At 44.4% G+C, this 25175-nt stretch overlaps 1 protein-coding gene across 2 annotated transcripts in view; it reads left to right on the top strand.

The window, feature by feature from the left end:
- osbpl5 (oxysterol binding protein-like 5) overlaps positions 1 to 25175 on the top strand; it is a 149236-nt gene that overhangs the window by 14215 nt on the left and 109846 nt on the right. Inside the window, exon 2 of one of the 2 annotated variants that reach the window (XM_034176893.1) lies at positions 23319 to 23380. The exons of the other annotated variant lie outside the window; for it this stretch is intronic. The gene's annotated coding sequence lies outside the window, so the exon portion shown is untranslated. The remainder of the gene's footprint in view (positions 1 to 23318; positions 23381 to 25175) is intronic. 2 annotated transcript variants of the gene reach the window in all.

Here is a 25175-nt window from a genome sequence, read left to right as displayed (position 1 = left end):
AACTTTCCACCATTGTGTGTTGCTGCTGATTGTCTTGATAATGCCCATACTCTTCATGTGTATATTGCAGTGTGTGGTCGCATCACCTTAATTTCTGAGGATGTGCACAACTGACATACTAAATGATGAATATGCAGCTGTCTTGCGCATACGTCCGCATACGTAGTTAGACGCAAGTATATTTCTGCCGCTACACCAGAATGCCGTTCGTGACACAACTCCACCTTACATGGGAATAGCTACGTATGGTCTGAGAGTTTATTCAGTAGACACACATAGGCACATTAACTATACCTAAAACATTTGCACAGTATGGTGTGTGTGTGTGTGTGTGTGTGTATGCATGCATAAATGCATGTGTGTGTCAAGAATAGGGTTGGGAATCTCTTGACACCTAATGATTCTATTATGATTCAGGGGGCTGTAATTTAATTATGAAACAATTATCAGTGTATCTTGATGCATCCTTTATCAAAACATGATTTTTTTTCTCACTGTGTGACTACATGGTACTTTTCAAAGCAAAGTACACTCAACAAAAATATAAACGCAACACTTGGTTTTGCTCCCATTTTGTATGAGATGAACTCAAAGATCTAAAACTTTTTCCACATACACAATATCACCATTTCCCTCAAATATTGTTCACAAACCAGTCTAAATCTGTGATAGTGAGCACTTCTCCTTTGCTGAGATAATCCATCCCACCTCACAGGTGTGCCATATCAAGATGCTGATTAGACACCAGGATTAGTGCACAGGTGTGCCTTAGACTGCCCACAATAAAAGGCCACTCTGAAAGGTGCAGTTTTATCACACAGCACAATGCCACAGATGTCACAAGATTTGAGGGAGCGTGCAATTGGCATGCTGACAGCAGGAATGTCAACCAGAGCTGTTGCTCGTGTATTGAATGTTCATTTCTCTACCATAAGCCGTCTCCAAAGGCGTTTCAGAGAATTTGGCAGTACATCCAACCAGCCTCACAACCGCTGACCACGTGTAACCACACCAGCCCAGGACCTCCACATCCAGCATGTTCACCTCCAAGATCATCTGAGACAAGCCACTCAGACAGCTGCTGAAACAGTCGGTTTGCATAACCAAAGAATTTCTGCACAAACTGTCAGAAACCGTATCAGGGAAGCTCATCTGCATGCTCGTCGTCCTCATCGGGGTCTCGACCTGACTCCAGTTCGTCGTCGTAACCGACTTGAGTGGGCAAATGCTCACATTCGCTGGCGTTTGGCACGTTGGAGAGGTGTTCTCTTCACAGATGATGCGAAGGAGATGTGTTGCACTGCATGAGGCATATGGTGGTCACACCAGATACTGACTGGTATTCCCCCCCAGTAAAACAAAACTGCACCTTTCAGAGTGGCCTTTTATTGTGGGCAGTCTAAGGCACACCTGCGCACTAATCATGGTGTCTAATCAGCATCTTGATATGGCACACCTGTGAGGTGGGATGGATTATCTCAACACAGGAGGAGTGCTCACTATCACAGATTTCGACTGGTTTGTGAACAATATTTGAGGGAAACGGTGATATTGTGTACGTGGAAAAAGTTTTAGATCTTTGAGTTCATCTCATACAAAATGGGAGCAAAACCAAAAGTGTTGCGTTTATATTTTTGTTGAGTATATTTGTAATGATGAGTCATGAATTTATTTCCAGTGCATTCTTTAACAATTCAGTCGTTTTTGTGCCCACATGGCTCTCAAAGTATGGCTGAAACAATGTTCAAGGCAAAGAATTTGCCTTGAAACTTTGTTCAGTGTTGTAGTATATATCCCAGGCCTGTATGTAGTGCTGTAACGCACTCTGAACAAACTGAGAAGAAGACAATAGAGCTAGGGATGCACTGATCCACAGTTTTTAATTTCCAATCCCGATACCTGAATTTGGATAACTGCCGATACGATACTTTTCCGATCCGATACCAGAACTCTGTTTACTTTAATATTATTAGTGTTGATTTAATATGAGGATTTTCTTAAAAAGTAGACCTGAAAGTTGAGCTACAATTTGCCAGAAGGTGTATCTAAGATGAAAGCCTAGATTTGATGTTTTGGTGAAAGAATCAAGTACTTTTATTTTTTATAGACTTTTACAGCTTTATTTTTATAGACGGTGCTCTCTGTCTCTCTCCCTTTCTCTCTCTGTCTCTCACTCTCTCTCTCCCCCTCTCGGTCTGTCTGTCGCTCGCTTTCTCTCTCCTGCTGTCTCTCTCTATTTTTCTTCCTCTCTCACTGTTTAAGTGCTGTGCAAACTTCGAACTTTTGGGAAACATGAAGTCTTTCAACTGTAAAATAAATATCATCAGCGACGCTCATGCGCAGGATTTTAATGGAGACTTTTTTCCCTTTCAGTGGACTGAATCTCTGGCTTCTCCTCCTCAGCTGCACGCTGAGCTGGCGTTTGACAGCCTTGGGACAGTGAAGCGACCAATATTTTCAGCAACAATTCAGTTAATTTTTTGGAAAATTCTCAAGGTTGCGCCACGCCACTTTGGCGAAGTGGCCAAACCGAAGGCGAGAATTCGTACGTCCACGACTGGCCACTTGGTGAATATTCACTGGGGCTTGATTGTCTGTTAAAATCAGCCGGTTTGCTTGTGTCTCTAACTTGCTTCTAAAAGCCAGCTGATAGCTCTCATTGCCTGGAATGGTGACATTTATACACCAAGTTGATCTGAAATGAACCATTGTACATTAAATTGACAAGGCTGACCCCTTTGAAAAGTGACAAAATTAGATGTATTTGTATTGAGCTTGGTGATATTTTCACAGACAAAACCCGCCTCTCGAGGTTAAATGCTCGGATGACCGACTTTGAAAATAAGAGCTAATCAATGTAGTAGCAGAAGCCGCAACTTTCCAAGGTGATATACAAAGTAAAATAAAGCCTTTTCAGAGAAAGAGGGTCTACACTGGTCATCTGAAATAGAGTTACTGCGCATTTAAAGTGAAGTAGTGTGTTTGTGTGCTTTAAACAAAAAACATATGGTTTGGTCCACTGGCTGTTCTCCACTCTATGCCCACTTTAAGTCAATCAGCCCTAGATTAGAGTCCTGCAAGTAAGTGTGGACTCATGTTTGACTGACTCTGCTTTGGATTATTACTAATCTAGCAAAGTAATAATAGGAATACATTTCTGTGCACCTCCATTGTGATGAATGTTCACCCTGGCTGTGGTACATTAATGCACTTTGAACTTGTGTCAGAATTAAAACAGGAATGCACTTTGTGATAAAGGTGAAACTTTGTTGCACTGCTGATTTGCTGACATTTAAAACTACAGAAAATATGGCATGCGACGTCTGTTTCCATCATGTGCACTATGGGTCTTTAGTGGTTTGCGGTATTATTGAAACACAAAACCCATCCCCATGTTTTTATGTATCAGTGCTGGACATGATGAGCCAGCAACTAAGGTTTCAGCTATTGAATATTTTTGGAATCGAGCGTTCCATCGATGATTTTTATAGATTAATCAAGTAATCGGATCAAAAGTACTTTTGCATTCATAATCAACTATATCAATAGTACCAGTGTTCTTCCTAAGCAATAGCACAATGGTGCAGCGTCATCATGCAGATTTTCAAATTTAGGGTGTTCCGTCTGTGGTTTCCTGGGTATTTTTTTTTTTTCACGTCGTTACAAGTTTCCCAGACCATAAGTGCAGGGCGTCAGCAAAATCCTCAGTCAGCCGACAGGCTGGATGTGAATATGATCACAGCCTGTGAAAAAAACTGGGCTGTGGAGTGCAGCCTTTTCGCAAAAGCCGCACCGATAAATCTGATGTGCATCCTGTTGAAGAAAGAGAGGAGCCAGTGGACCAGAACACAGCTGTCTTAGTCTGTAGAGAAGGCATTCAAAACAGAAGAGGAAATAATAATTACTAGAATTTCAGAAGCAAAATGGATGGAGATTTGGAAAGCTGCAACTACATAAATGAAATAATGCACTTGTTTTTTTTGCACAGAACAGTGTCAGGCATGATGCTTTATTGAGACTGTCTGTTTGAGTTGCATTAGGCAGACATTGATTGTTTTATCGAATAACCACAAAATGTCGAACTATATGTGCCAGTGTCACAGATGGTATTGCATCAGCCATTAACACTGGCAGTATCGGTGATCAATTCAGGAATGATGGACGGGGTGTCAGTCCTCTGTTTATTTCTTTTATGAAATCTTTTTGCTATAAATACATCTCCTGTGTTCTTCATCCCCTAAGGGAATCACCATCTAGCAACAGTTGAAGGCTGTTTTAATGTAGGTTTGGTGGTGATGTGAGGTTTGCTGTGCTGACCTGTTAACAGCTGAAGCCTTGTCATCTCATGTGACAGTCTGTCCTGCACTAATCACGTAGGCATATTTAATGGTGTTGGTTCTTAAGCCTTTCAGCTGGAACAATGGCTTTTGTCTGACACGGTAATAAATCAGAGGAAAGTAATTGTTAGCGCTGACTTGATTAGATGATAGAACCTTTATCCTCAACCACTTTGGTAATGGCATAAATATTTAAATTATTTTTCAAGAAGTATTGTCAGATTTTAACATGTTGCATCTTACCAAATGTAAGGATTTTCTGTTTTCTGAGATAAACTGGTTTCAGCTTTAGGGAAATTCTGATCACAACATCATGGTTTTGGAAATATCTTTTAAAAAAAACAAATAAAGTCTCTCCATAAAATCAGTTAAAGGACATGTTGCATCAAAGTCATAACAACTTATATTTAGGCTGTTAGTGACCATTCGATGATACACTGGGATTACTTAGTGCACTTCTGTGACCAATCTCAAAGTATATGGCATTCGCAACAAACAACTATGGAGACTGCCAAAAACAAAGTACTCGTGAGTACTCGTTTTTCCAATGTTTTCTACAGAGTTTACATAGCTTTGAGGAAAATGTCTCAGCACATGCTTGAATGGAATGTAGCTGCTAACATTAATAATGGAGCCGCAGATTAATTGCAAAGTTTACATAAGTGTGATGTCGTGTTATGATGGCTCCTTTTTAAGTGATAACTGTTCATTTTGATGCAGTTATGGTAAAAGCAGCAGCTGCTCTCCACTGTGAGAAGACTTAGTGTGCGTGCACATCCATCATGAATGCAGCCTGTTAAAACAGTCTCTGCTGGAGGCTCAGCTTTGTGCACGGTTATAAGTGCTGTCATTGATATAACTGAAAAATCTAAGAAATACATCTGTGTGATCAGGCAGCCTGAAAAACAGCTGACATTTCCGTGTGAACGTTTATGGTGGGAGATATAATGGGGTTAAAACAGCGTGCTGCTCCGGTACAGAGAACAGACTTGGCACACATCGCAATCCAAAATCTGACAGACTCTCTCAAAGTAAAATAAAAAAAAAAGCCTACCAGCTCCATTGAGAAGAGCAAAATACAAAAGGAAAAAAATGAACAGGGCACTCACCCACTTGTAGAATGATTTCCAAGATTAAATATGTAAAGTCCACACCATCAAAGAAGTCCTCACACACGGATCACGCGATTGCCAGCTGGAGAACAATTTCCCACGGCAGCTCCGCTGTCAGCTCCTCAGGTTCTCTCATGATTCTGGCACATTAGATAGAAAGTCTGTTATCTCCTGTAACGTATTCTGACTTTTTCCAGTGTAAGAAATACATCTGCATGTTCAGGTAGCCTGTAAAAACAGCGTCATGGAGTCATTCCACGTGTGCATTCACGGTGGCAGTAAAATAGCTTCCTACAACACAGATATCAGAGTCAGCACACATTAGGATCCAAAATCCGACAGACTCTCAAAAAATTAAGAGTTTCGGGGTGAAGTGTGTTGCATCCGCTCTGTACATCCTCTGTAAATCCAGGTCATCACTTTCGAGTGAAAGCTCAGAAGCTTCTTTACTGGACTTAGCAGCATTCGTTTCATTCTGCCTGTCGGCCATCGGGATGTATTTGTTTTTCCTAAAATGTACGTCACATGCCGAGAAATGCAGAGTAAGACGTTTTCTGGAAATGCTCTTCTAACTCCCTGAGCAAATGGTATAATTATTAATACAGTACATCAGTGACCACAAATTATTACCTCATGTGCACAGATAAATGTACAATCACAAATACTTTCATGTTGTGTTGCTAACTGAGACGTTAAATAACATGTGGCATGTAATTTAAATTGGCCTATTGTATTTATGAATCAAATTACTAGAAGCTAGTTGAATTTAAATTGCCAAATGGTGGAATTACACCATAATACTGCCAAACTGTTGAACTGCAAAAAGTTAGAAAATTTCTGTTTTACAAATAAGCCCAATTAAATAAAGGCCTTTTAACAGTGCACGTCACATTGCTTGATTCAAGTGTCTTAAGAATTCTTTTTTTCATTGTAGGTTATATTTATGATTATATTATGGGTATTTATTGGTAAAAAAAATTACAGTTTAATTGTTTAAAAAGGATCTTTGTTTGTATCCATAATGATAGTGAATGAAAAAAAAAAGAATGGGAAGAACTGAGTCATTTTTTTTGTGGGTGGCTAGTGCTGCGAGGGAGCCACAGCAACAGATGTCCCAACTTCCATGCTGTGCTGTGAGGAACACTCATTATACCATATCTGTGGACATCATGAAGAGTTCAGGGAAAATGTCATCCTGTGGCAAGGTGTCAGCATTTTGTGCAGTCGTTCATCTTTTTTTGTAATTTGTGTTTAGAACTGCCAGATTTGTTTCTGAATTAACCAGTTGGAGCTTTGAAAAGGAATTCTTAGAAAATTTGGTTAAATAGCAAGACCTTTATCAGTCTCATGTTTATACCACAGAACACCACAAATAGAAACGGAATGATCCACACAACCACAGCGCGCCGATACAAAAAAAAGCTCGGAGCGCTGTGGTTGTGCGGATCATTCCGTTTCTATTTGTGGTATAATTTTTCTTGGTCCAGCATGCCTTTTCACGTGTTTTGGATGTGCGCGTCCTTGCTGCAATTTAAAAAAAAAAGAAGAAAAAAAAAGTGAGAAGATGCACTCGGAGATTAAGTTTGACATTACTGCCATCAGGTCTTTGGGACATGATGGTGAGAAAATGTTAAGGGCCCCTTCACACATAGTGCGAATATGTACAACTCAGGGCGGCACACGTCGGAGCAGCTCGTATGAATGCACCACGAAACATTGCGCCGACTGGCAGGCGTGCACGATGCCGGTGCGACGGTTCGTGCATGCGGGAACACAGTGCCACCAGCTGCACGATGTGGATACACATCGCGCAACTTTGATTTGTGCACTTTATGCGCAAATTGACCAAATTCACAATGCGCGATGTGTAACCACATTGCGCGGCTGCTGTGAAAAAATAAAATAAAAAATTACATGCCACCCACGGGAATTGAACCCCTGCCAAAAGCTCTGATTGCCATTCAGAAACTTTACCACTGAGCTATGACCGCTGTCCTGTGATAGCTGTGGGAAACTGCTTCATATCAGGAAGGACATGGACGTATTTAGAAAAACAAAACAAAACCGCACACCATATAAAAACACTGCATTTATCAAGCAGGCAATACAAGTATGATCCGTCTGTTCCTCTGTATGACCCATGGTCACAGACATACAGTCATGAAATGACATGAATGATGAAGCAGTTCGCTCTTCTCATGTCCACATCTACTGGTCCGGTGTGTCCAGCCGGCCGTGCACGTGTTCTGCTGGACACGCGTGTCTTGTGGACGCCACCCTGCAGGACTGACACCGCGCCATGTGGAACAGAGCTCACCTGGGTGGTGCGACAGTCAAACCGCCTGCTGCGTGTTCTGATGGGACAGTCCTTTTCAACCTGGGAGCAGCCTGTCAATGCCCACACCTTGTGCGCGCTTGCTCGCTGCAGCCATAACGATATATGTTTTTATTTATGTCCACGTAAGGACAGCAATCAGACATGCATGTCACAGTGGGCAGTTGTTAGTTCATGCCTGTCAAAATACCGCTGGCATGTCCAGATCGACAGCTCTCCACAGCTGCTTCTGTTGGCGGCCACACCTCCTGTCACTTCAGTGCACACACCAACGTGTCAGTGTGTGTGTTTGCAAAGCCACACTCGTGGGGTACTTAGACAAATTTCACTGCCAGCATGACAGTGATTGTCTGCTAACTGTCGTCATGTTAATAGTATGAATAGTCACACATTTTCTAAGTGCCAAATGAGCGGTGTTAGATGTTCGTGTGTCACCTGTAATTTGGCCGACACCTGTCGCAAGAGGGATCGATGGGCTCACACAGTGCACAATCTGTCTTTCAGTCGCAGGTGTGCACAAATAATTGTCACAACAGGCGTATGAGGCAGCTGCAATTTTACACGTTTTGTACGATTCCTGCTTCATGTGCACTTTATGTGCAAATCGACCAAATTTGCACTATGTGTGAAGGGGCCCTAAAGAATGACATGAAAGGTAAAGCTACCTTATGAATGAGGAAAGAAGCAACATTGCAAGAAATTGAAGAGGCAGATTAAAGAACAAAAAAGATTAGACATGTTGGTATTAACTGCAAAATTATCTGAACTCTTCAGAGTACAGAGGTTGGTCAGTATTAATTCAGTAATTGATATGGTTGAATGAATTGAACTTCTTTTGCTAAGGATAATGGAGAGAAACAGAATTTAAGTCAATTAGTCATATCTGGCTGGTGTCCATTCTCCTTAATAAAGTCACTATTTGCATAACTGCCATTCTAATATAATGAATCCATCCATATTTAACAGACTGGAGGTAGCAGAGTGCACCGTGCTTATTTTCTATGCATTCAGGAGATTAGAGTGACATATTTCTTCCTTTTACATAGGCAGCCTTACTGTATAAACTCTTCAATCAAATACATTTTTACAGTAGACGTGTCCTTCTCCAGTGTTTGGTAAGTAGCTCAGTGCTGTTGCAGTTACCCTGAGATATAAACACTTTCTCTGACATCTAGTGGGGGAATCTAGGTTAATACTGCTCCATATTGAATCTGTCTCTCTGCCCCCAGAGAGGAAATGCACTTTTAGCAGCTTCTTTTGTGCCAAGACTCCTGTCCATCCCTCCGTCTTACAGTTTTTGTCTCATGTCACTACGCTCTGTGCCCAAATGTTGTACCTCTCTCTGAAAAAGTCATACATTAACAGCAAAAATAACATCTACAACATTCATATCCAAACCATTTGATGTTACAGTTCAACAGTGTTTTTGTGACCAACAGCCAAAAAAGGCATCTAGGAATGGTAAACGTTGAAATTTTGCATGTCCATAGAAGTGCAACAAAGCAGGATCAAAGGAAAACAACAGTTGCGGTCACCCATTCGGCTGCTGATGTTCAGCAACCAGAATTTTAAAGGAATTCTTTTGCACTTGGCGTATACAAGGTCTGTTAGAAAAGTATCCGACCTTATTATTTTTTTAAAAAACCATATGGATTTGAATCACGTGTGATTGCGTCAGACAAGCTTGAACCCTCGTGCGCATGTGTGAGTTTTTTCATGCCTGTCGGTTGCGTCATTCGCCTGTGAGCAGGCTTTGAGTGAGGTGTGGTCCACCCCTCTCGTCTATTTTTATTGCGAATAAATGTCTGAACAATTTGGAGCTTTGCTGCATCAATTTTTTTTCCAGAAACTGTGAGAGACCTCCAAGTGGACACCGTTCGAAAAATTAATATGGCTTTCAGGGACGATTTTATGGGGATTAAACAGATTACGGGGTGTTACTGCCGCTTTAAGGACTGCCCACAACTGCTGAGAGCGCGGCGCGCTCCCAGCCCCCATCGACAGGCTGACACCCCGCTGGAACAACCAGATCATTTCCAACGTGAAAGCTTTGTTGATCCGGGACCTCGTCTGACTTTCACAAAAAGGCAGAAGATGTGGACATCAGCACTTTTTCCGGCACATTCCACCGTTACAGAAGTTTTTTCACGGCGCCGTTCATTACGGGGGACAAAACCACCTCGGTGTTGGTCTCTCAGGACAGCTTTCAGGTGGATTTCAGACGGATTCCGGTTGCTTTCCATTCGTGTGAATATCCGATTGTGATTGTGCATGAGCTGGACATGCCAGAACATGTCCCTTGAGGCTTCATCACGGCGTTGCTTTGCGCCGAGCAGCTGCACCGCGACGCGCAGTGGAGCAACTTCTCTTTCCATGACAAAAACTCCTGTAACAGTGAAATGTGCCGTTCATTTTTAAACTAGACGCTGTCTTGATCCGGTGTGTCATCTGACTAGCACAGGAATTGTGAAAAGACGTGGACATCAGCACGTTTCCGGCACATGAAGACAGACGTGCGGAGGAATTCCGCTCGTCGCGGTGCAACGCTGTGATGAAGCCTCACGGGACATGTTCTGGCATGTCCAGCTCATGCACAATCACAATCGGATATTCACACGACTGGAAAGCAACTGGAATCCGTCTGAAATCCACCTGAAAGCTGTCCTGAGAGATCAACACCGAGGTGGTTTTGTCCCGCGTAATGAACGGCTCCGTGGCGCGTCCCTCCGCTTTTCTTTCCATGAAAAAAACTCCTGTAACGGTGGAATGTGCCGAAAAAAGTGCTGATGTCCACATCTTCTGCCTTTTTGTGAAAGTCAGACGAGGTCCCGGATCAACAAAGCTTTCACGTTGGAAATGATCTGGTTGTTCCAGCGGGGTGTCAGCCTGTCGATGGGGGCTGGGAGCGCGCCACGCTCTCAGCAGTTGTGGCCCGTCCTTAAAGCGGCAGTAATCAATCAATCAATCAATCAATTTTTTTTATATAGCGCCAAATCACAACAAACAGTTGCCCCAAGGCGCTTTATATTGTAAGGCAAGGCCATACAATAATTATTTAAAACCCCAACGGTCAAAACGACCCCCTGTGAGCAAGCACTTGGCTACAGTGGGAAGGAAAAACTCCCTTTTAACAGGAAGAAACCTCCAGCAGAACCAGGCTCAGGGAGGGGCAGTCTTCTGCTGGGACTGGTTGGGGCTGAGGGAGAGAACCAGGAAAAAGACATGCTGTGGAGGGGAGCAGAGATCGATCACTAATGATTAGATGCAGAGTGGTGCATACAGAGCAAAAAGAGAAAGAAACAGTGCATCATGGGAACCCCCCAGCAGTCTAAGTCTATAGCAGCATAACTAAGGGATGGTTCAGGGTCACCTGATCCAGCCCTAACTATAAGCTTTAGCAAAAAGGAAAGTTTTAAGCCTAATCTTAAAAGTAGAGAGGGTGTCTGTCTCCCTGATCTGAATTGGGAGCTGGTTCCACAGGAGAGGAGCCTGAAAGCTGAAGGCTCTGCCTCCCATTCTACTCTTACAAACCCTAGGAACTACAAGTAAGCCTGCAGTCTGAGAGCGAAGCGCTCTATTGGGGTGATATGGTACTACGAGGTCCCTAAGATAAGATGGGACCTGATTATTCAAAACCTTATAAGTAAGAAGAAGAATTTTAAATTCTATTCTAGAATTAACAGGAAGCCAATGAAGAGAGGCCAATATGGGTGAGATATGCTCTCTCCTTCTAGTCCCCGTCAGTACTCTAGCTGCAGCATTTTGAATTAACTGAAGGCTTTTTAGGGAACTTTTAGGACAACCTGATAATAATGAATTACAATAGTCCAGCCTAGAGGAAATAAATGCATGAATTAGTTTTTCAGCATCACTCTGAGACAAGACCTTTCTGATTTTAGAGATATTGCGTAAATGCAAAAAAGCAGTCCTACATATTTGTTTAATATGCGCTTTGAATGACATATCCTGATCAAAAATGACTCCAAGATTTCTCACAGTATTACTAGAGGTCAGGGTAATGCCATCCAGAGTAAGGATCTGGTTAGACACCATGTTTCTAAGATTTGTGGGGCCAAGTACAATAACTTCAGTTTTATCTGAGTTTAAAAGCAGGAAATTAGAGGTCATCCATGTCTTTATGTCTGTAAGACAATCCTGCAGTTTAGTTAATTGGTGTGTGTCCTCTGGCTTCATGGATAGATAAAGCTGGGTATCATCTGCGTAACAATGAAAATTTAAGCAATACCGTCTAATAATACTGCCTAAGGGAAGCATGTATAAAGTGAATAAAATTGGTCCTAGCACAGAACCTTGTGGAACTCCATAATTAACTTTAGTCTGTGAAGAAGATTCCCCATTTACATGAACAAATTGTAATCTATTAGACAAATATGATTCAAACCACCGCAGCGCAGTGTAACACCCCGTAATCTGTTTAATCCCCATAAAATCGTCCCTGAAAGCCATATTAATTTTTCGAACAGTGTCCACCTGGAGGTCTCTCACAGTTTCTGGAAGAAAATTGATGCAGCAAAGCTCCAAATCATTCAGACATTTATTCGCAATAAAAAATAGACGAGAGGGGTGGACCACACCTCACTCAAAGCCTGCTCACAGGCGAATGACGCAACCGACAGGCATGAAAAAACTCACGCATGCACACGAGGGTTCAAGCTTGTCTGACGCAATCACACGTGATTCAAATCCATATGGTTTTTTAAAAAAATAATAAGGTCGGATACTTTTCTAACAGACCTCGTATAGACAGGTTTGTTTTTTAAAGCAAGATAAAAGAAGCTTAGCCATATAAAGGTGAAGTAGCTTCATAAAACGTTGCAGAAGGTTTAGCTTCTGCAAACATGAAGCTTTGAAGTGAAACAACAGAGGACAAACGTGATCAGGTGGTATTGTTATTTTTTGTGTGTTATGGCCTTCTTTTGCAAATCTGTCTGACAATGTCCAGCTGACCACAGAAGCTCAGTAATATAGTGGCCGGACTGTTGAGCTTGTACTAAACTTTTAAATCCAGTTGTGTTTTTCCCCATTTTTAAATTCTTGGAGGTTTATGTCTGAAACACAGACTGTACATAGATCTTCTGAAGAGCGGTTTTGCAGCTCAATTAAGGTGGCTCCAAATGTTGACATTTTGGCACTGCCTAACTCTTGGCCAATCCATAAATGGGCAAACAAGTGGAGTGAGAGAAAGGCTGGTGTGACCTGGGCAAGACTAATGAAACCTGATCACGCCCCATCTCACAGTCTCCAGATTATCTGCCTTTAGGCTAACTGGCTAACTTTGTTTTGGATGTTGGATCAGCAGATATTTTTGTGAACTGGGTGGTGGTCTTCATAATGGTTGGCTTGGTTGTGGGTATTAAAATGTATGACAGTTAGGCTTTCACCGAATTAAATATTCATTCCATTGAAAGAATGTAAAAACATTCATTATTTGTTTTATGTAATGGCTAAGGTAGATCCTTGTCGTATGATATTATATTCATTTCTAAACAACACAGAAGGGACTTACATTTTAGTGTGCATCACTGGTGTTTTGACATCAACAGTCCAACACTAGCTTTAAATAGGAGTCCAGAATTGTTCTCAGTCAACTTAGAAAAACAGATAGTTAAAAATAATTCTGACAGTGTAGTCCATGATACTTCAGAAAAAAGACTTTGTGTACTTCCTCGGTCCAGCGAAAAATCGCATCAAATATTTGTCCAGGTTTTCATCTTAACAGCTCTACATGCCTCCACACACTTATGGTGTAGTGGATTTGTATTTGTGTGTGTGTGTTAGATGAATTAGCACCGTCAATTAGCTCCTTCAAATTGTTGTCCGTCAGCAAAACAAACTCTGCCATGTTTAGCTAAACTCCACCCCCACTAGTGTGTGCATGGGCGGGGTTTGCAGTGTGCAGTGGTACAAAATGTATGGAACCAAATTTGCATGGTAAATGGAATGAATAATCCACGTCACATGACATAGAATGCACCAATCAAATGACAAGGATCCACTCAGCCTTGTCATTTGATTGGTGCTTTATACTGTAATTTCCGGACTATAAGCCGCTACTTTTTTCACACGCTTTGAACACTGCAGGTTTTACAATGATGTGGCTGATTTATAGATTTTTATAGGCTTTTTCATAAGTTAAAATATGTCAATTGATGCTGTTAATTGATTTCCTGAAAGCTGTGCTCATCATGCGGTGTAACTCTGAGCGTTAGCAGGGTGCATTTCCGAAAAATGTTTCACTCTGCAATCCTCTGCATTTTTCAGTCTGTAACGACCTTTTTAGCAAAACAGAAACATCCCAATGACTGACAGACAGAGGAAAAAGAATCTGCTCCGTCCGAAAATGAAGCTTCTAAGCTGCTATTTGAAAGTGATGGCTGGGATTTACAGACGCGACGACCCGCTTCACCCCAAAACTCTTAACTTTTGACGGATTTTGGAGCCTAAAGTGTGGTGACGCGCTGTTTGTTACTGAAGCTGTGTACATGGATGTGGGACATCTGACACTGTTTTTAACTGACTGCCTGTGTTGGGAAAGTGTAGTGACACGGACCCACAACAGGGGGCGTAAATGAACGGACAATGAAAGAGTCGAATATGAACACTTTACTGTTGTGAAAGAGCACAACCAAAACACAGAGGATTACAGAATTTATGCAACCGTCAATCCACAAAGGTGACGTGTGGGCAGGCTCGAGGAAAGAAGACGTCTGTCCTGAGAAGAACTGGAACCACACAATTTCCTCCGCCACCGAACCTGGAGAATACTGGAGCCGCCAAGTCCCGAGTCCCCAGGTGGCCACCGTCTCCGAATGTCGGATCTGGTACTGCTGGCGAGGAGCAAAAACAGTAAGATGTGGGTGCGTGCACACCCAGTAACAGCAATGGTGGGAATACCACCTCCACCTCTAATCCAGAAAACTGGCACGTGCAGTAGTAATGAGTATGTATCAACAGTTTGGCGTGGGGAGCGAAGACGTCAGCTCTCCAAGTATCACCATCTCAGCCTCCAGCTGCGAGCACTCACAGAACTGACTGCAAATAATACAGAAGCAAAAAAGACAAAAACACCGGCTGAGAAAGTTACCTTCACAGGTAGATGATATCTCGGCAACAAGGTGGAGATGCCATCCGGTTTTTATGGAGTGGAATGATGAAGTGAAGATGGGTGACAGCTGTCACTCATTATCTCATGACAGCTGTCACCCCCGGCTGTGTCCGTGGCGGCAGCACCCTCTCGTGCCTGAAGCCCGCACTTCAGGCAGGGCGCCCTCTGGTGGTGGGCCAGCAGTGCCTCCTCTTCTGGCGGCCCACACAACAGGACCCCCCCCCCTCAACGGGCGCCTCCTGGCGCCCGACCAGGCTTATCCGGGTGACGGCGGTAGAAATCGGCCAGGAGGGCCGGGTCCAGGATGAAGCTCCTCTTTACCCAGGAGCGTTCTTCGGGTCCATACCCCTCCCAGTCCACCAAATACTGGAACCCCCGGCCCATTCGACGGACGTCCAGGAGCCGGCGTACAGTCCAAGTGGGCTCCCCGTCGATGATCCGGGCAGGAGGCGGCGCCGGACCAGGAGCACAGAGGGGTGAGGTGAGGTGTGGTTTAATCCGGGAGACATGAAAAACAGGGTGGATCCGCAGTGAAGCCGGGAATGTCCTTGGTTGATAACCACACCTCCTGCCCGGGCTGGTATGCAGGGCCCGGGGACCGCCGGCGGTCTGCATGGGTCTTAGCCCTCGTCCGGGCCTTCAACAAGGCAGAACGGGCGGTGCGCCACACCCGACGGCACCTCCGCAGGTGGGCCTGGACCAAGGGCACACCGACCTCTTCCTCCACCACGGGAAACAACGGGGGCTGGTACCCCAGACACACCTCAAACGGGGAGAGGCCGGTGGCAGAAGAACCTGACTGTTATGTGCATACTCGATCCAGGCCAGATGGTTACTCCAGGCCGTCGGGTGCGAGGATGTCACACAGCGGCGAGTCTGTTCCAACTCCTGGTTGGCCCGTTCTGCCTGTCCGTTCGTCTGTGGGTGGTACCCGGACGAGAGGCTCACGGTGGCCCCCAGTTCTCTTCAGAAACTCCTCCAGACTTGAGAGGAAAACTGGGGACCACGATCCGAGACTACATCAGTTGGTATCCCATGCAGACGTACGACGTGGTGGACCAGGAGGTCAGCAGTCTCCTGGGCCGTTGGGAGCTTCGGGAGGGCCACGAAGTGGGCCGCCTTGGAGAATCGGTCCACTATCGTGAGGATGGTCATCATACCCTGGGACGGCGGGAGGCCCATGACGAAATCCAGGCCGATATGGGACCAGGGGCGATGAGGCACCGGAAGCGGCTGGAGAAGTCCTTGGGTCCTCTTGTGGTCTGCCTTGCCCCTGGCACAGGTGGTGCAGGCCTGGATATACTCTCGGACGTCGGCCTCCATAGACACCCACCAGAAGCGCTGCCGGACAACTGCCACCGTCCTTCGCACCCCTGGATGACAGGAGAGGTTGGAACCATGACAGAAATCCAAGACTGCAGCTCTGGCCTCTGGTGGGAAGTACATACGATTCTTCGGTCCAGTTCCGGGGTCCGGGCTCCGTGCCAGGACCTCCCGGACGGTCTTCTCCACGTCCCAGGTGAGGGTAGCCACGATACTGGACTCCGGAATGATGGGCTTCGGTGGATCCGACAGCTCTGTTTTGACTTTGTCTTCGTGTACCTGGGACAAGGCATCTGATCTTTGGTTCTTGATCCCGGGGCGATAGGTGATCCGGAAGTCAAAACGCCCAAAGAACAGTGACCAGCGGGCTTGCCTGGGGTTGAGCCGCTTGGCGGTCCTGATATACTCCAGGTTCCGATGGTCAGTGAAAACCGTGAATGGCACAGACGCTCCCTCCAACAGGTGTCTCCACTCCTCAAGAGCCTCTTTCACCGCAAGGAGTTCTCGGTTGCCGACGTCATAGTTCCGTTCAGCCGGGGTCAACCTGCGAGAAAAGTAGGCACACGGGTGAAGAACCCTATCGGTTTCTCTGCTCTGGGATAGCACGGCTCCTATCCCTGAGTCAGAGGCGTCCACTTCAACCACAAACTGGCGGCCAGGGTCGGGCTGCACCAGAACTGGTGCACTTGAGAACCGACATTTCAACTCCCTGAACGCGGCTTCGCACCGATCCGACCAGGTGAAGGGGACTTTTGGAGAGGTCAGGGCTGTCATGGGGCTAACTACCTGACTGTAGCCCTTAATAAACCTCCTGTAGAAATTTGCAAAGCCGAGGAACTGTTGCAGCTTCCTACGGCTTGTTGATTGGGGCCAATCTCTCACCGCCGCAACCTTGGCCGGATCAGGGGCGACGGAGTTGGAGGAGATGATAAACCCCAGGAAGGACAAAGAGGTGCGGTGAAACTCACACTTCTCGCCCTTCACAAACAGCCGGTTCTCCAACAACCACTGCAGGACCTGACGTACATGCTGGACATGGGTCTCAGGGTCCGGAGAAAAAATGAGTATATCGTCCAGATATACGAAGACGAATCAGTGCAGGAAGTCCCGCAAGACGTCATTAACCAAAGCTTGGAACGTCGCGGGGGCGTTAGTGAGGCCGAACGGCATGACCAGGTACTCAAAATGACCTAATGGGGTGTTAAATGCCGTCTTCCACTCGTCTCCCTTCCGGACCCGAACCAGGTGGTACGCATTCCTAAGATCCAACTTGGTGAAGATTTTGGCTCCATGCAGGGGCGTGAACACTGAATCTAACAGGGGCAACGGGTATCGATTGCGAACCGTAATCTCATTCAGCCCCCTGTAATCAATGCATGGACGGAGTCCACCGTCTTTCTTGCCCACAAAAAAGAAACCTGCACCCATCGGGGAGGTGGAATTCCGGATCAGCCCGTCAGCTAATGAGTCCCGGATGTAGGTCTCCATTGATTCGCGCTCAGGTCGTGAGAGGTTGTACAGCCTGCTGGACGGGAACTCAGCGCCTGGGATCAAATCAATGGCACAATCGTACGGACGGTGCGGGGGAAGGGTGAGTGCCAGATCCTTGCTGAAGACGTCAGCAAGATCGTGGTACTCAACCGGCACTGCCGTCAGATTGGGAGGGACGTTGACCTCCTCCTTAGCATGTAAACCGGGAGGAACCAAGGATCCTAAACACACCCGATGGCAGGTTTCGCTCCACTGAACCACCCCAGACGGCCAATCAATCCGGGGATTGTGTTTCAACATCCAAGGGAAGCCCAAAATCACGCGGGAGGTAGACGGAGTCACAAAAAACTCGATCTCCTCCAGATGATTTCCAGACACCACCAGAGTTACAGGTTGTGTCTTGTGCGTGATTAAAGGGAGAAGGGCGCCATCTAGTGCCCGCACCTGCAATGGCGAAGGGAGCGCGAGCCCTACCTCCCTAGCCCATCTGCTGTCTAGCAGATTCCCTTCTGACCCCGTGTCCACCAGTGCTGGGGCTTGAAGGGTTAAATCCCCGCTCAGGATTGTAACTGGGAGTCGTGTGGAAATATGTGTATGTCCCACGTGAATGTCTTGGCCTCCTCTGTCTGTTAGGTGGTCTAAATGTGGCCCTGCTTGTGTCCATAGCTTCGTCAGCAGGGGGAGCTGTAGCCACACAGAGCGTTGAGGCTGTGAAGCGTGGGGACGGCGGAACCTTTTCGGACTACAGTTCGTTTATGAAGGCGGCGCGGAGCGCAACGTTATTCCAGCCGGACCTCGCAGCCGCGATGCGGAAGTCGACTGCATATTCGGGTGCGCTCCGGCGCCCCTGTCTCATCGACAGCAGCACAGTTGACGCAGTCTCTCCTCTGTTAGGGTGATCAAAAACGGTTTTGAACTCCCTCACAAACCCAGTATAAGTGGTAAGGAGCCGTGAATTTTGCTCCCAAAGCGCCGTAGCCCAAGCGCGTGCCTCACCACGAAGCAAGTTAATTACATAAGCCACCTTACTGGCGTCAGACGCGTACATTACGGGACGTTGTGCAAAGACGAGCGAACACTGCATGAGAAAGTCCGCGCACGTCTCCACACAACCCTCGTACGGCTCTGGGGGACTTATGTATGCTTCAGGGGATGGTGGGGGGGTCGTTGAACGACCAGAGGAACGTCTATGTTCTGCACCGGGTCGGCAGGAGGAGGAGCTGCAGCAGCTCCCTGAGCGCGCGTTTCCACCTTCGCGGTGAGAGCCTCCATCCTGCGTTTAAGGATGACGTTTTGCTCGGTCATCAGATCCAACCGAGCGGTAAGGATTTGCTGCAACTCACCAATCACGCCTCCTGCAGACGCCTGTGCACCCTGCTTTTCCATTGGTTGTCCAACAGATGGTTGACGCCCCTCGGGATCCATGACGTGGCCAAGATATCCTGTTGGGAAAGTGTAGTGACACGGACCCACAACAGGGGGCGTAAATGAACTGACAATGAAAGAGTCGAATATGAACACTTTACTGTTGTGAAAGAGCACAACCAAAACACAGAGGATTACAGAATTTATGCAAACAGTCAATCCACAAAGGTGACGTGTGGGCAGGCTCGAGGATAGAAGACGTCTGTCCTGAAAAGAACCGGAACCACACGATTTCCTCCGCCACCGAACCTGGAGAATACTGGAGCCGCCAAGTCCCGAGTCCCCAGGTGGCCACCGTCTCCGAATGTCGGATCTGGTACTGCTGGGGAGGAGTAAAAACAGTAAGATGTGGGTGCGTGCACACCCAGTAACAGCAATGGTGGGAATACCACCTCTAATCCAGAAAACTGGCACGTGCAGTAGTAATGAGTACTTATTAACAGTTTGGCGTGGGGAGCAAAGACGTCAGCTCTCCACGTATCACAAACTCAGCCTCCAGCTGCGAGCACTCACAGAACTGACTGCAAACAATACAGAAGCAAACACTGTCTGAAAAGACAAAAACAACGGCTGAGAAAGTTACCTTCACAGGTAGATGATATTTCGGCAACGAGGTGGAGATGACGTCCGGTTTTTATGGAGTGGAATGATGAAGTGAAGATGGGTGACAGCTGTCATGAGATAATGAGTGACAGCTGTCACCCCCGGCTGTGTCCGTGGTGGCAGCGCCCTCTCGTGCCTGAAGCCCACACTTCAGGCAGGGTGCCCTCTGGTGGTGGGCCAGCAGTACCTCCTCTTCTGGCGGCCCACACAACCGCCTGGACACAGAGATGGAATTATTACATTAGAAAAAGTCAGAATAAATTATTTCCAGGAGTTCATGGACATTTTTTTACATGCCACAATCGAGAGAGAGGTAGAGATGCAGCCGGCGATCTCACATGTGCGCGTGTGAGATTGCGTGAAGTTGATCGCGTGAAGTTTACATTTGGAAATTAATCCATAACACTATGGTGAGTCTGGCATGTTCAGGATTTTACCCCTTTTGTGTTTTGTGTATAAATATTATTTATTTTTTTACTTTGAGTGTAAATGTAGAGCTGTGTATGTGTGCTGCAAAGCTTGCTGTGTGTGCATGCACTGTGCAGCTGAGATGCTCGTTCTCCCCCGGCAGCAGATGTATTTTTTATTTTATTTTATTGATAATAGGCATGGGCCGGTATGAGATTTGGACGACATGATAACCATGGGCAAAAATACCGCAGTTTCACGCTTTCACGGTTTCATGGTATTATGTATAGCTTTAAAATGTGCTTTAACAACATTATGGCTATTTGCATATGAAGCACGTGTGATTCACGTGCACTAATTGATGCGATGTCTACCGCTACGAGCACTGTACCACTGATAACTTCAGAGAAAATACCAAAATAACAGTCACTCTTTTAGACATGTAGCATCTACCCTGTGGAAAACATGACTTACTTGCTTAGGGAGAAACGTGGCTGGAATAAGGTCCGGAACTCCGGATGCTCAGTATCTTGAATTGCTCCACATCCGACACAGGCCATAGCTACAGTGCCTTGTTGCCACCGTTTTTGGCTTGAAGGGATATTCTGCGGAAAATAAAACGAAAAAGCCCACTTGATCCTTTTAGATGAGGGAAAAGTTCAGCGCAGGCTTTGCCTCCTTCAGTCATGATGCAGAGCTAGCTAATGTTAGCTGCCTGTTTGTAAACAGAGACAGTGCGCACCAGGGGGAAGGGCGGCAGCGGCCGTCTCTGCTCTGCCTGTCAAGAATTCTCATAACCCGCTCATACTGTAGGGACGGTGTAACGGAAAATTTTAGTGGTTTTGACACCGTGGCTTTTTCATACCGTGGTATACCATGAAACCGGTTATTGGCCCAATTGATAGCAATACTCATAATTAATTTTGCACAAAACTGAACCTGGAGCAGTGATGGTTCATGACAGGCTGTGTTTATGACTCATGGCAGTGCAGGTGGACAGAAACCTTCTTGGAGCCACAGCTTTTACTGTGATTACATCAAAATGAACAGTTATCACTTAAAAACGAGTCATCATAACACAACATCACACTTATGTCAACTTTGGAATCAATCTGTGCCTCCGTTCTTAACGTTATCAGATACATTCCATTGAATCGCACGCTGGGGCGCTTCTAGTTGTGACTTCACTTGTCGGAAACACACAAGTGCTCACGAGTACTTTGTTTTCGGACGTCTCCGTAGCTGTTGAGAATGCCATATACTTTGAACCCAGTCACGGAAGTGCACAAAGTAATCCTGATGGATCATCGGCTGGTCACTAAAAGCCTAAATCTTAATTCTTATGATTTTGGTGCGACATGTCCTTTAAAGTTTGTGTTGGACTGTTGACATCAAAGCACCAGTGACAAACACCAAAATGTAAGCACCTTTTGTGTTTATAAATGAATATATCAAATGACAAGGATCTATTTTCGCCATTATATAAAAATAAATAATGAATGTCTTTTCATTCTTTCAATGGCGCAAATACGAGAAAATACGTATACGTGGAGCAATTCAAGATACCCACAAAGGATTACATGGAAGGAGTAAACTTTATCCCATCTTTGAAACCACTGAGAAGTACAAGTGGTGGAGTCGTGCTTGTGGTCCACCAAATTTCTCCCACAAACATGTCAAGAAGGACAAAAACATCTATTCCAAGCACTTTGTTGGTGAAGCTGGGCCAATATTGAGCATCCAGAGTTCTGGACCTTATTCCAACCACGTTTCTCCCTAAGCAAATAAGTCATGTTTCCCACAGAGTAGATGCTACATGTCTAAAAGAGTGACTATTATTTTGGTATTTTCTTGTATTTAATTCGGTGTAAGATGGAACATTCACCTCATGAAATATTCGTACCATTCAAGTCTTAAACATTCATTATTTGTATACCAGCCATTGCTTGTGAGGCCCGGACTCTGACACACAGCTGTCAATCAAAGTAACCATGCCTCTAATTATTCATAACTTTAAGGCTTAAAATACCGTGAAGTGATGAATTATAAAAAAAAAAAAATCACCTGCTGTATCAGTTTTTATGAATGGGGAGAACTAGCTACAGAGACTAAAACTGTTTTCTTGTATCAAGCTGTAAACATGACTATTTCTGCTATAAAGTAGGACATTTTAACATGGGCATCCATAAAGAGTGACAGTCTTTTGGCACTAGCCTCAGTTTATGGATCTATAAGATTTACATCTTCTGTGTTGGCTTTTTTCAGCACCAGAGGTTGGGGTTTTGGTTAAAACATTACATTGTAAAATTAGTTTTGCAACTGTTGGAAATGTTACTACAGTAAAATACTGTGTGAATGTGTGTTTTATAAATATGAGTCAGTGTTTGTGTATGAGTGTGCACGCATCTGTGGCCATGCACGTGTTTTTATTTGATTTCAGATATGTGACTTATCTCATAACCCAGCTGTTTGGTAATGCATTGTTCTAAGCAAAGGCAGGAATAAGTGTTATTTCAGGGAAAACAAAAGTAAAATCAGAATATTGTGTTGAAAATGGTACTTTTAGCAGGAAACGGCTACATATTATGTGGGTAGTTCAAATAAATACAATTAAATTTAAGATTAGTAGTCATTACATTTGATATTGAGATTAGAGTCCTGAGTTTTTTGCTTTCATCCTGCTTGTAATTACATCCTTCTAGAGTGTGTGTTTGATTAGTGGAAGAGAAGTAGTACTTTTCTGATGCCCGTGTGTGGTTGGCTTTAACTGCTGCCATTTCTGTTGACTCACTAAATACACAGTCTGAACAGAATCCTGTTTCTTTCTATGAGGCAGGTCTGAGAGCACTATCAGTCTCCTTGAAGCAGTTTCTTCCATCAGATTGAATTTTTTCATGATAGACAGTCCTGTTGGCCTCATGCCATATTCGCTTAAGACAAGCTGTTACTGACCGATAGCACAGTTTGTGCAGGTGGCAGACAGGCTGTGCATTGGCCAAGAGAGACGTTAAGATCCCTCAGGACTACTAAGACTGGGTGGAGCTTCTCCCAGTGCAGCATAGTGGTGTGACCAGGAGGAGCATAGGAAGGAGGGACTGAGGGAGTTTGCCTTGCACATGTAAGAAAGAAACTTCACTGTAACTTCTGTGCATTTGCAGGTGAAACGGTTTGTGCCATAAAAGAAGTCTGGATGCAGTGTCTTCCACGACTCAGGTGAAAGGTAAGACAAGCGTTTATGTGCTATTGGACAAACTTTAATCATGTGTATGTTCAGGTAAAATAGTAATTATATATATATATCAATGCGGTATAACTTTTATAATTCTTTTTTTTATTATTGCAAAGTGTATTTTGGTCTTTTCTTGACAATTCTTTGTGCTCTTGTCTATATCCATGACAGTTGTATAAAAAGTACTCAACAGATAGCTGTTTTACACATTTGGACATTAGTTGCAAAAATACAAACAAGTGATGCACATTTATATCTGGATGATACATCTGGGGTAGAAACAAATATTGTCATATTTAGGGTTGGGTATCGAGAACCGGTTCTTTTTGGGTGTCGATTCAATCCACCGACATCAACAGCCTTTTTGCTTAACGATTCCCTTATCGGTCCTTGTTTTTGGGGGTGTTTGTCGGGAAAATGATCATGTCTCTATGTTGATTACAAAACCCCTGCAGGGTATGTAATCAACCATTTCTGCAGCGTGGCTCTTCTTTGAAGCTTGAAGCAATGAAGATCCGACCCGCTGCTTCGTTGGTTCTTTGTTTTATTTTGCTTTATCTTAATTTTCCCCGCTAAAACCCCAAAGCTCATATGTCTGTGAGTAATATTTACCTTTTTCATGTTAAACCGACCTGTTATGGTCTTCTGAAACAGTTGATAAATGTATTTTATAACTTCAAAACGGGACCGATGCTAACGCGGATTTTTAATGTTAAAGTTAGCATTAAGCTGTTCGCATCTCAGCACGTTTGTGTGCATTTGTTTTCTGTATAATAATGGCTCAGTGTTTGTTGTAAAAGAGTCAAATGTATTACAAATTGTAATATTTTTTACATTTATTTTTATTTATATATTAATAATAATAATAATAATAATAATAGCAACAACAACACTAATAGTAATAATAACTAATAATGCTACAATACAATTTTAGAGAAAGAGACAAAAAGAACCTGATTAAAAACACAACAGAAAATATAAAACCAACTAACAATGACTATAAATAAATTAATAAATAAATAACTGTTTCCTGTGAACACCTAGTGACTCTTACACTTCCACTTCATCCCTGTCTTATTTAAGTTTAATGACAATTTGTTTTGGTCAAACCATATTTTCAATTTGTTCATTTCTTCAGTGATTTCCTCCAGAACTATCTGCCAAGCTAGAAAACTGCTGCGTCCTAGTAAGAGCAGAATATTACTGGAATGAATTTGAATCAGGAAAGTTGGTTTTTTCACCAAAATGGATGCTGCACTCACTGCAGTTTATTGTCTGGAATTGCCCCAGATTGTATTTCAGAGCTTCCAGAATTCAAACATTTTTGTGCGGGTGGTGTTGGGGGGTAATTTTGGATTACAACTTTTTTTGTTTTTCACCACTTTCATCCCTGAATATGTCAATCTTGAGTCACTTTTGTGCAGATTAAAGTTACTAACTGGGACTCCTGTGTTATTGCGAGAAAGAAACGAGAATCGTCCTCCGTTCTGTTCACACAGCTCCAAACGCTGCGTGGCTGTCTGCCGAGTCAAGTTAGAATGATAGAGTTCAGTCAGAATTAATAACTTCAAAGCAAAACACTGTTTAAATCAATTGACACCTCTTTCCAAATGTTGTAATACAGACAAACTGCAATTGATCACCGCTGAGGCTGTCTCAGCTGTGAGGCAGAGACTGCTGGAGGATGTGTCTCTACTTGAAAGGACCAAACTCACACCAGACCACATCTGCCAGCTCTTGGAGATCTGTCTTAACACCACGTATTTCCTGTTTAGGGGGAATTACT

Source organism: Thalassophryne amazonica, chromosome 8 (assembly GCF_902500255.1).
Source record: "Thalassophryne amazonica chromosome 8, fThaAma1.1, whole genome shotgun sequence".
Classification (NCBI taxonomy): Eukaryota; Metazoa; Chordata; class Actinopteri; order Batrachoidiformes; family Batrachoididae; genus Thalassophryne; species Thalassophryne amazonica.
This window is presented reverse-complemented; position numbering and strand designations above follow the sequence as displayed.